We start from the raw sequence: 12,341 nt of genomic DNA, 5'->3' as shown, positions 1-12,341 counted from the left end.
GGTGCATATGGAAAACTCTCAGGATGAATGGTTTATGGAATAACTGAAAGATTAATTATGGTATTATTTAGCCCACATTTTGATATTTATCCATCTGGGCTTGTATTTAGGAATATTTCCCCTCTTGGGTGTTTAACATTTTCCTTTAATCATGTTTCTTGTACTAATAAAAGAATAACAGATTTTTTTTTTTTGGTTATAAACTTTGTAGCAGTGGAATGTGAATTAATGATTTTTTTTCTTGGGATTATAAGTATGACTTATTTTTTGATACTTGCATTTCCTAGAGTGCATAAATATCATTCTGATCAACAAAATCTCACATTTCTTTGCTTCCGTTGGCCCCTCCCACAAAGCAGCTAGATGAAGCTATCCCTTCCATCTTGTGGCTGTGTCAATTGGCTTCATTTTAGGAACACCAGTTTATGTCCTGTCATGGGAGGTGAGTTTGCTTTCTGTATTGGCCACATGGGTGAGGCTGGCCAAGGTCTTGCCAGGACCAGCGAGAGTGATGCCAACCAAGCTCAGCCTCTCATCTCACTGCGCTGGAATGGAGGCTCTTTCTTCACAGGCTCACTCTGTGAGTTCCACCGTGACATCACAAAGCACTTGAGGTAAGTGGAGGCCAGCGGTCCCCTCTCATCCCTGCATTCCCTTTGCTTCTGTGCCTGCCTCCTGCATGGAAGACCTGCCTACAGTAGGAGCAGTGGCTTTCTGCGGTGATCAGTGTGGCTCCAAGCCAGAAGAAACCTTTCCTTCCTTAACTTGTTTTCCATCATGAATTTAGTCACAGCGCTAAGAAAAAAAACAACAACAATACACGTTGGCAGTCCTTTTTCCTTGACTCCATTCATCTTTTGAAATTCTCTTCACCCTCCTGGGTGATTAGATTAAAGTAATTCCTCCATGGATCCTGCCTTATTCCTCCTGAAATTCTACACACAATTCTTCATCCTCTAATTTTTATTTATTTATTTTTTTTCGAGGTAGGGTCTCACTCTAGCTCAGGTTGACCTGGAATTCGCTGTGAGTCAGGCCTTGAACTCACAGTGATCCTCCTACCTCTGCCTCCCAAGTGCTGGGATTAAAAGCATGTGCCACCACGCCTGGTTATCTTCTAATTTTTATAAAGTCTTACTACTTTCATCTGGAAATCTGAACTCATCTGTTTAGGATGATACTTATGTAGGATTTATTCTTGATGACTCCACCAAATTAGAATTCTATTTATTTATTTATTTTAAATAGTTTTCTATTCAGCAAATACAGGCAGTTTGGTACCATCATTAGGCTCATCCATGACCTACCCCCTCCCCATTGGCCCCTCCTTGTTGAGGTATATGGGTCATGCCTTGTGGAGTTAGCCCACAGTTATTGGTGCGATAAATGCCTCTGCATATCCTGACCCAACATGGGGCTCTGACATTCTTTCTGCCCCCTCTTCCGCAAAATTTCCCTGAGCCATGTTGGGTTCATTTTTGGTCTGCTTCAGTGATGAGGTGTTGGGGGCCTCTGGGGCTCTGGCTCTCTGATTTGGTAGGAGTTGATTTTTCTCTGCGTTGATCTCCTTCCCCTTGTGCTGGTATCCAGTTCATCAGGAAAACAGCACTCTTGCTTGTTTTGCCAATTTTCCTTAGTTTCAGCTGGGGCCCTTTTGAGGTATGATGGGGTGGCTCTCTCCTTAGAATGTGAATCTATCTGAAAAAGAGAAGCAGATTCTCCAACAGAGTGTAAGTTAGCACCAGGACAAATGAAATAACCCTTACTGTTTTTTTATAGAGAGTTTAATAGGTGTAGGCCCTCTTGTAGCCCATGATCGATGGTAGCTTGATATTGGAGAGTGGACTTATGTTTGTATATGGTTCTGACTTGTTTCCCAGCTCCAGCTATGGGTCCCATACCACTGAGGGGATCAGTTGGCCAAATCAAGAGCAGTTGGTTCCCCACCATGGCTGTGTGCCACTATTGTACTTGTGTGGGCATCACAACCTGTTATTTGTTGCTAAGTAGGTTAGACCACGAGTTACTTGGAGAGATATTGGTTATTTCCCCCAGTCACCCATGTAGCACTTTCTGGCACTAAATACGCTGTCTGGGACTTGCTTTTAAATATTTTTTTGTTTATTTTTGTTTATTTATTTGAGAGTGACAGAGAGAGAGAGAGAACGAGAGAGAGAGAGGGAGAGAGAGAATGGGTGCGCCAGGGCTTCCAGCCACTGCAAACGAACTCCAGACTCGTGCGCCCCCTTGTGAATCTGGCCAACGTGGGTCCTGGGGAATCGAGCCTCGAACTGGGGTCCTTAGGCTTCACAGGCAAGTGCTTAACAGCTAAGCCATCTCTCCAGCCCGGGGACTTGCTTTTTAAAGGCATACAGTTCTTAAGATCAATGTCATTTTGTTGTGTCAATTTGCTTGTTATATGAGCAGTCAATTATGCTTGTAAGAGACAATGCTTGAATGAATAAAGATGCAACTTTTACCATTAAAATATAATTTTTCAAAGCATAACCACATGTATATTCCATTTTAATAGTTATATTATTAATAATCGATGTTTATGTTTAGCTTTTTAAATGAGTGTGTATGTGAATGAGATGTTATCATGGAAATGAAGTGGGAGGAGAGGGAGCAAAAGAGATGGGGAAAGAGGCAAAGAGAGGAGAAAAGAGGCCAGCTTTCCTAGAGAAGATGAAGTCTGGGTAGGAGAAGAAGGGCGCTATATATGAAGGCGAATTTTTGGTATCTACTTTCTCAGTGAAATTGGACAAATTGATTCATTGCACTGGACCTCAGCTCACTTCTCTGTAAAATAGGCAACAGGCTTAATATTCACACCAAAGCTTATTCTGAAGATTAAAGGAGATAAATAACTTACCACAGCTTTTGGTAGTACCAAATACATGGTAAATATGAGCCCTGTTACTGTAGGAAGGCTGGGCTAGGTGGTGTGAATGTTCAGATATGCAGCATACCCTTAAAGGCCCATGTGTTTAAGGTCTGTCCCCAACTGTTGGATCCTATCATTAAGAGGACTCATCCAAGAATGCAGCATGGGGGCTCTGTCCTAATCAATGGATTAATCTACTGACAGATGCATAGTTGAATAACTTACTGAGATGTGCTAGAAGCTGGGGCCCTACTGGAATATGTGGGTGGCAAGGGGTGTCCCTTTGAAGGATATATGCTTTTCCAATCTCTTCTTCTCTCTGTCCCTCTCTGCTTCCTGGCTGTCATGAGGTGGGCAGCCTCGTCAGTTACATGTCCCCATGGTAATGACGTCCTGACTGATCACAGACCCAGAAATAAGGACTGGAGCCTGTCGGACCATGAGCCAAAATAAACCCTTTATCCCTTAATTTGATTTTTCTCAACTATTTGTCACAGTGATGAAAAACTGACTAACACCGATAGGCAAGTATGCAGGCTTGTGTAAGAGTCTGGAAATAATGCAGAAGGCAGACCTTAGGACTGGAGGATCTATTGAAAATTTACTAGCTTTAAAGGCAGTTCGATACTTATTCAAAATGGTGTGAATTATAAACAAAATTTTCATGGAAGCTTCTTATTTTGGAGCAATGATGCCACTCTGTCCATGCCATTTTTGCCCACAACCATTTCATCATTTTTTCTTGCAGTTAACCCTGTTTCCTAATATTATTTTGTGCTTGGTGGTAGAAATGAAGAAATATAATGTGTAGGATATACTCTCAAGGAATTTTCCAAAAGGTTGCATTAAAACGTGACTTTCCAAGTCCATTTTTAGAAACTTTTGTTGCAATGGAATGAGAAAAAGTAAAAATAGCACAAGCAGACATTTCAAAGGTATCTTAAATTACTCTTTGCTCAGTTTTTCTTTTTAAGTTGTGAATATCATTCCTTCTTATAGAGAGATAAAGAAAGAAAAGTAACTTACTTGCAGCCATGAATTCTATTCATGGTCAGAGGCACATTATGATTCCTTAGAATTAGTTCAGGAATGGGGAGAGTCTGTTTTCAAAAAAACAGCTAAATATTTTGTGGTTTCTGCCTGATTTTCTGTACCTTCCAATATCAGCTAGGTGAGTGCCGAGGAAGACATGTGCATCCTCATGATTAATCCTCTATGAAGACACATGCATATTCATGGTGAGTCCTCTAGGAAGACACCAGCATGCTCATGTTGAGTCCTATAAAAAAAATATGTGCTTGCTCATGTTTTGTTCTCTAGGAAGATATATGCATGCTCATGGTGGGTCCTATAGAAAGACACAGGCATGCTGCTGTTGGGTCCTCTAGGAAGACACATGCATGCTCATGCTGTGTTCTCTAGGATGACACATCCATGCTCATGGTGAGTCCTATAGGAAGACAAGTGTGTGCTCTTGTTGGGTTCTATAGGGAGATACATGCATGCTCATGGTAAGTTCTCAAGGAGGACTCTTGCATGCACCTGGTGGGTCCTCTAGGAAGACAATGGGTTATTCATGGTGAGTCCTCTAGAAAGATCCATGTATGTTCATGGTGGGTTCTCTAGGATGACAATGGGATGGTCATGTTGAGTCCTCTAGGAAGACACGTGCGTGCCCATAGTGGGTTCTCTTGGAAGACACCAGCATGCTCATGTTGAGTCCTCTAGGAAGACACATGCTTGCTCATGTCTTGTTCTCTCAGAAGATACATGCATGCTCATGGTGGGTTCTCTAGGAAAACACATGCATTCTCTTGGTGGGTTCTCTAGGAAGGCACCAGGATGCTCATAGTGAGTCTTCTAGGAAGACACATGCATGCTCCTGGTGGGCACTCTAGGAAGACACTGGGATGTTCGTGGTGAGTCCTCTAGGAAGACACATGTATACTCATTGTGTGTCCTCTAGGAAGACATGTGCATGCTCATGGTGGGTTCTCTAGGAAGATACCAGGATGCACATGGTGAGTCCTCTGGGAAGACACATGCATTCTCATGGTTGGTTGTATAGGAAGACACATGCATGTTCTTGGTGGATTCTCTAAGAAAACTCATGCATGCTCATGGTGGATCCTCTAGGAAGACACATGCTTGCCCATGGTGAGTCTTCTAGGAAGACGTGCATGTTCGTGGTGAGTCCTCTAGGAAGACATGTGCATGTTTGTGGTGAGTCCTCTAGGAAGACACATGCACACTCATGGTGAGTCCTCTTGGAAGACATATGCATTCTCATGTTGGGTTCATTTGGAAGACACATGCATGGTCCTGGTGAGTCCTCTAGGAAGACACAGGCATGCTCATGGTGAGTCCTCTAGGAAGACATGTTCATGCTTATGGTGAGTCTTCTAGGAAGAAAAGTGCATGCTCATGGTGGGTTCTCTAGAAATACATGTGCATGCTCATGGTGAGTCCTCTAGGAAGACATGTGCATGCTCATGGTAGATTCTCTATGAAGACACATGCATGCTCATGGTGGATCCTCTAGGAAGACACAGACATGCTGTTGGTGAGTCTTTCAAGAAGACACATGCATGCTCATGGTGAGTCCTCTAGGAAGATGTGCATCTCATGGTGGATTCTCTAGGAAGCTACATACATTCTCATGGTGGGTTGTGTAGGAAGATATGTACATTCTATTTTTTTTTTTATGAAGTATGCTCAGGGTCTCTTTTTATTACACACCATTGAGGAGCTTTATTATAAGACTTTTTGCTCTTCAGTGGAATTCAGAACATAATTAGTATGTTTCTGATGATCTTTGGAAGTTTATAGTTATGTAAAAACACCAAGAGATCATTCTAACTTGAGTTTTAGAAGATATTTCTACAATATGAAATAGCTTTTTTCAGCCAGAAATCTGAGAATAATATGATCCTTCTGTTAACCAGTGGGCAAAGTATGCATTCATATTTTTTCTAAACTCTGGTAATTCTTACAGGTTTTCCTTAAGTGGTTAATGCAAATAAAGACAAATTTATTTAATAAATAACTTCAACAGCCTATAAAGGTCTATACAGACTATTTTTGTGCGGCTGGGATTCAGCTCAGCAACAGAGCAATTGCCTACCTGAACAAGGCCCTGGGTTCTATCCCCAGCACTCCCAACTCCTCCACCAAAGAAACAAAATATTCTCTGCTTATGACATTTATTTCAAGACTGTTTTCTGATGCTGCCTCTTTACACAGCAAGTTGTACCATAGAAAGTGATGTCCACACTCCAAATGTTGATGTGAATCTTGAATGCTGTCATATGACTTGTAAAAACAGATTGTAGGTTCTAATACATTTTCAAGAAGTTGTTATAATTTCATGTTTGCTTACATTTATACATATGAATATCACTGTTAAGTATCATAATGTTATTCAACTATTTTCTAAATATTGATTGTAAAAGCCTTGAGCATATGTTGCAAAAAACCACAAAACTAGTAAAAAAAGTTTTTTCCCAGGTTATATTCAATTATTTTCTAAATGATCTAACCTACTCAAGAATTTCTAATATTTACATAGTTCTTAGAAAACATAGATGTGGACAGTATGAAGACAAGTGTTGGCAAACACTGTGTTTTGCTTGTATTTCAAGAGACAATTCAGTCTATGACATTGTTATGAAGTTGTTTATTCTTATTAACACTTGGACTCAAGTGATCCTAGTTATTCTGGAAAAAGCACCTTGTTTTCATTGATCATTTAATCATCCTTCTCAATAGTCACTTCTCCATAAAGCACCTTTCTTCTTTGATGCAACATATGAAAATAGAGTTGTGGAAACAATGGTATATATGAGGCCATGGTTATAAGAAGAAAATAATAGTAGTCAAATGCGACATTGTATTTGTTAGGAAGTCTTACTGAAAACATTCCTGATTTCTTCACATAAGGCAACACAGCATATATGGTAAGGAGTTCCCCAGCAACTCCAACAGGATATAAGATGATAAAAAGTTTGTATTTTTTTTATACTGTGAGTGATGAGCCACACCATGAAGATTCTTGAGCTTACTTGAATCCCAGTCACAAGCACAGAAGTAGGCACAATTCCAATTAAACAGTGGACTATCTCAAGCAAAGCAAATGTTTGAAAAAATTCCAGTGTCTTCTGAATACTTTTATATAAACCCTTGTGTGTTCCTTTTTCCATATAAAAGCAAACCATGGCAACAGCTAGCACCAACCACCCTGCCTTCATGGCTATGCTGTAGAAGGTGAGCCAGGCAGTGGACAAGCAGCCCAGGTGCCTCTGCTGGCTGGGGGCCATGGTGGCCGCACAGCCGGGCATGCAGGGGAGAGCCGGGGAGCAGGAGGGGGCTGTGTTGGTCCAGTGCCCCATGTGTGGCCCGGGGGTTCCAGATACGTGCATTCTCATGGTGGGTTCTCTAGAAAGACATGTGTATGCTCATGGTGGGTATGCTAGGAAGACACAGGCAAGCTCGTGTTTGGTTCTCTTGGAAGATACATACATGCTCATGGTTGGTTCTCTAGGAAGGCAGCAGGATGCTCATGACGAGTCCTCTAGGACAGCCCCTCTAGGACGAGCCGTGCACGCTCACGGTGGATCCCTATGGCCTCATGGATATCTAGATAATTCTCTACCACTGAGTTACCTCTCCAGCCTTATTGTAATGTTATTATTGATGAAATTGTTAATATGGTCTGGGTTGGAACTCAGCGGTGGAGTATTGTTTACTATACTTGTGTCTGTGTTCAACTCCAGCATCCCACCAAATGAATGAATGAGTGAATAAATAATAAATAATAAAATCTAGACCAAGTCTTATATTTAGTGATATGTAACATCCAAATCAATCTAAACTTACGCAGTGGATGTTTCCTTCTTTTCAGCTTTTTGTGAAAATGATTTCAATCTTCAAAAAAGTCAGCCTGTAGCTCTCATCCTATATAGAACTCCCTTATTTCAGTGTTAGCTCTACACCTATTGAATTTTTCTGTTGTCTAAATAACATACCCATAGAGTGGATATATTGTAAGCAATGGTAGCTTGTTTGGCTCATTTGGAGGCTAGGAATCCACAACTGAGGGACTGCATCTGGTAAGGGAATAGGGTGAGCAAACATCTTTCTATGAAGCCCAGGCTTGCAATAACTAAACCACTCCCACAGTCACTGCCTTTATTTCCCAGAGTCCTCAGGACCTGATCACTCTTACTAGTTTTACAATGACAATTAAGTTTCAACATTGACTTTTGGTGGAGACATTCAAACCACTGTATCTGTGAAATGATCCTGTCATTATCTCATCCCATATAGATGATGATATTGGAGTGGCTGAGGTGAGAGGCAGAAGAGGGACGGGGAAGGTATTTTCCCTATCTCTTCTCCAATGCTCTTTTCATTTTCTTTAAAAAAAATTTTTTTTGTTTATTTATTTATTTGACAGCAACAGACAGAGAGAGAGAAAGAGGCAGAGAGAGAGAGAGAGAGAGAGAGAGAATGGGCATGCCAGGGCCTCCAGCCACTGCAAACGAACTCCAGACGCATGCGTCCCTACCTTCTTCAGAGCCCTGGCCATCATCTCTGTGCTCTCACTTGTCCTCTTCCTTGCATTTCTCTTTTGTCCCATCACCCACTCCTGTGCCTCTGGGAATTCCCGAGCATGTGTGTGTAAGTAAGGAAATGAAAGGGTTCAGTGTGGGGGTTGAAAGCCACCGTTTGCTCCAGAAGATGTCTGGGTCTGAGGCAGGTAAGAGAGGATGTGCTGGGAAGACAGCTAATGCTCTAAGTCTGTGTCTGTTTGAGGCTGGGTGAGCGGTCTTTGCTCTATGTCTGTTGAAAGTGCTCAGAGCCAGGGTTCAATAGGGCAGCAGCTTCTCTGCCTTGAGCCTGTGAGATGATCCCTAGTATGGGATGCTACTGCTTTGCCAGTGACAAAGGCCTTCTTTTTCTGTGCCCCAAGTCCCAGAACATTCTAAAATGTCCACACCAACTCTCACATAGCCTCTTTAGTTCAGTGTTTCTTCTACTTGAAACTTCCATTTATTTTGTTCAGTTTTTCCTTTTAAAATATTTAATTGATTTATTTATTTACAAGCAGAGAGAAAGAAAGAGAGAGAAAGAGGGAGGGAGAGAGAGAGAGAGAGAGAGAGGGAGAGAGAGAGAGAGAAGAGAGGCAGACAGAGAGAGTGGGTGCACCAGGGCCTCTAGCCACTGCCAAATAACTCCAGATGTATGTGTCACTTTGTGCATCTGGCTTTATATAGGTACTGGGAAATCAAACCATGGTTGTTAGGCTTTTCAGGCAAATGCCTTAACTTCTGGGCCATCGCTCCAGATCCCAGTTTTTTCTTTTAATCTCAAGATGCTTTCAACTTTCAGTTTGCAACTTCCTCAGGAGTGGACTGGTTTCATTGTCTTGTAGACTTGGTTACCTTTCTATTAGGGGATTCTACCTTTTCCATCTGCTTGTGTTTTACGGAGCAGGACAACCCACTGCAAACTTTGGTTCCCTCCTTCCTTTGCTAAGTAGTTCAGGCTGGCCTTGAGTGGTAATTCCTACTGCCTCCCAAGCCTGGATTCTTTAAAATTTTTTTTTATTGTTTATTGATTTTTTTAAATAAAAAGGTTGAGGGCTGGAGAGATGGCTTAGCGGTTAAGCGCTTGCCTGTGAAGCCTAAGGACCCCGGTTCGAGGCTCGGTTCCCCAGGTCCCACGTTAGCCAGATGCACAAGGGGGGCGCACACGTCTGGAGTTCGTTTGCAGAGGCTGGAAGCCCTGGCGCGCCCATTCTCTCTCTCTTCCTCTATCTGTCTTTCTCTCTGTGTCTGTCGCTCTCAAATAAATGAATAAATAAATAATTTAAAAAAATGGTTGAACTCATGGACCCCCCCTCCCACCCCCTCCTTCCAATGCTTATGAGGGTCATCAGTGGGGTTATTGGTGTTCATTTTGGGAAACTATAGGCCTCAGTTAGTCTCTGCAGGAGGAGAGGAACATGGTACTTCAGGCAATGCTCACCTACCCTGAGGCCCTTTCAATCTTTCAGCCCCCTCTTCTGAAATGTTCCCTGGGCCTTTTTGTGGGCAAGATAGGGATCTGATTTAGAGTTGCTTTCCCTGTAGCCTCTGGATCTCTGTTTTGATGAGGTTTGAGTGACCACAGTGCCTGTCGCCGTATCTAGCCTGAAAACCACGGGGATTCTTGTCCAGTAAAAAGAACTTGGTTGAAACAAACAATACATTGATTTGAGACGAGGCCACTCACTGTAACCTCTCTGGTTGATTGGAAAGTAAGAAATGTTACGTGCAAGGGCTTAGATTAGGATAGTCAGGCTGAAAAACAAATGCCAAGGTCATTCCTAGAGGTCAGCCACTTGTGTTTTTCTTTAGAAGGGCAGAAAATGAGCATTTTAGGTTTTGCAACTATTCAGCTGTGGCACAGTGGCACTGAGGCAGCCACAGAAGCATGCCAGCAAGTGGGCAGGCTCTGCTCCGGTCAAACCCTTGCAATTTAGATTTGGCCTGAGGTGGCCTTCTTCCCGTGAGTCTCTACTAGCGAACCGACACAGAATGCAAACTGAAGCCTGCTTTAGGAATACAGCCACCAGCTCAGTTTCAGCCAATCCCAGGTGGCCATCTCAACAGCACCATGACAGAGACTAATGCATTGTTCCTACAAAAGTGGGACTGAGGTCTGGAGGTAGAAACTGTGTTAGGACTCTCAGTTTATCTTTAGATGAGAGAAAACCAAGTCACTGGGGACAGAGTGGCGCATGGTGAAGAGGGTCTGGGACGACCTCCCTGTGGCAAGAGGGACTGGATTCATGCTCTAGCATTTTGACAGTACTGCCCGGTGCGGCCACTTTACTGTAAAGTGGGGTGGGGGGGTCTTCTCTGACTCATGGGGTTCGAGAACATTTTTTTAAAAATTTTTATTTATTTATTTATTTGAGAGCGACAGACACGGAGAGAAAGACAGATAGAGGGAGAGAGAGAGAATGGGCGCGCCAGGGCCTCCAGCCTCTGCAAACGAACTCCAGACGCGTGCGCCCCCTTGTGCATCTGGCTAACGTGGGACCTGGGGAACCGAGCCTCGAACCGGGGTCCTTAGGCTTCACAGGCAAGTGCTTAACCGCTAAGCCATCTCTCCAGCCCTCGAGAACATTTTTGAAGAGCAAAACACCATCTATTTGGTGTCAGGGAGTCTAGAATGGATTAGAAACAACAAAGGTATTTGGAATACCGCGTAGCTGTTTTCAGTGGAGCCCAGAGAGTAGGCTGCAATTATGTGGCTCGAGTTAGACCTTGCTTCGGTCTCTCAGCCATCAGTGAGCACAGTAGACACACATCACTGCCAAAGGAGAAGGAAGGCTGTGCTTCTTTTGTTGAAGTGTTTATAGGTACAAAATTAATAGGAAGATTAGCATGGGGGGGTCACATATGAAATAAATTGTTCCCTCTGGAAAGAGAGGACTGCCCCCTCCTGTGTCTGTAGCAGGAGTCAGCAAGTATCTGCGGACAGCGCTGTAGGACCTGGGGATCCATCAGTGAGCAGATGCACGAGCCTTGCCTGCTTGATGCTCAGGCGCATGTGTTCGGGCTTCCTCGTGTCTTCTGTATGAGATCATCTGTGCCTGGATGAGGTAGTCTCTGTATGAATTCATTTCCCCATCTTTCAGTCCAAATAGTGTGTGGAGCCATGCTCTGTACCGGGTGACTGAGTCTACAGGGATTTCCAGGTGAGGTAGTGAGAAGTGCACGTGATGGTGGCAGGGTGGACTCAGGTGGCATGGTAAGCTCTCAGAGATGAACTCAGGAAAAATGTTCTCCCCATGAAGAGTGGAGGCTCAGCACGGTGAAGTGGAGCTTGATTACAGTGAAACTTGGCATGAGGAACAGAAGTTTGGAACTTGAAGCTTATTTTTACACCTATAGTTAAGACAGTAGAGAACTTGGGTGAGAATATATGAGTGCATTAAGACAAGAGGGCCTCTGCAGTTTAAACAATTCTGAGGCAAGAGGAAGATGTGGTGGTTGTGGTTGGTTATTGATAAGGAAAATATTTATAGGGGTGTGGGACGGCTAAGACACACTGAGAAAGAGAATTATATGGGTCCTATGAAAGCTATCTAGACTATTCTATCCTAATATTTGCTGGTAAAGATTAACTGGAAAACCAGGAAAATTAATTGGCTTAAAAACACCCACTTATCCTAAAAACATGTTCATAAAAAATTGCTTCAGATATGCATAGCAGTATTATTTATAGTAGCCCTAGTGTGGAAAACCCCAAATATCTATCCACTGGGAGCCACTGTATGTGTAACAACTTGTGTCATAACCACACAATGGATATTGTCTATAAGACCTAATGAAATTTACACATATGCTACAGCATGGATTGCCCTTGGAACATTTTGCTGGGTGGAAGAAGTCAGACCCAA

At 42.9% G+C, this 12,341-nt stretch overlaps 1 pseudogene; it reads right to left on the bottom strand.

Moving 5' to 3' along the window:
• Nucleotides 1-6,635: 6,635 nt before the first annotated feature.
• Nucleotides 6,636-7,203, bottom strand: LOC123462293 (annotated as a pseudogene).
• Between the last annotated feature and the right edge of the window lie 5,138 nt (nt 7,204-12,341).

This window comes from Jaculus jaculus, chromosome 7, assembly GCF_020740685.1.
Source record: "Jaculus jaculus isolate mJacJac1 chromosome 7, mJacJac1.mat.Y.cur, whole genome shotgun sequence".
In the NCBI taxonomy this organism is placed as follows: Eukaryota; Metazoa; Chordata; class Mammalia; order Rodentia; family Dipodidae; genus Jaculus; species Jaculus jaculus.
Note: the sequence above shows the minus strand (reverse complement) of the source record. Positions and strands in the feature narration are given on the sequence as shown.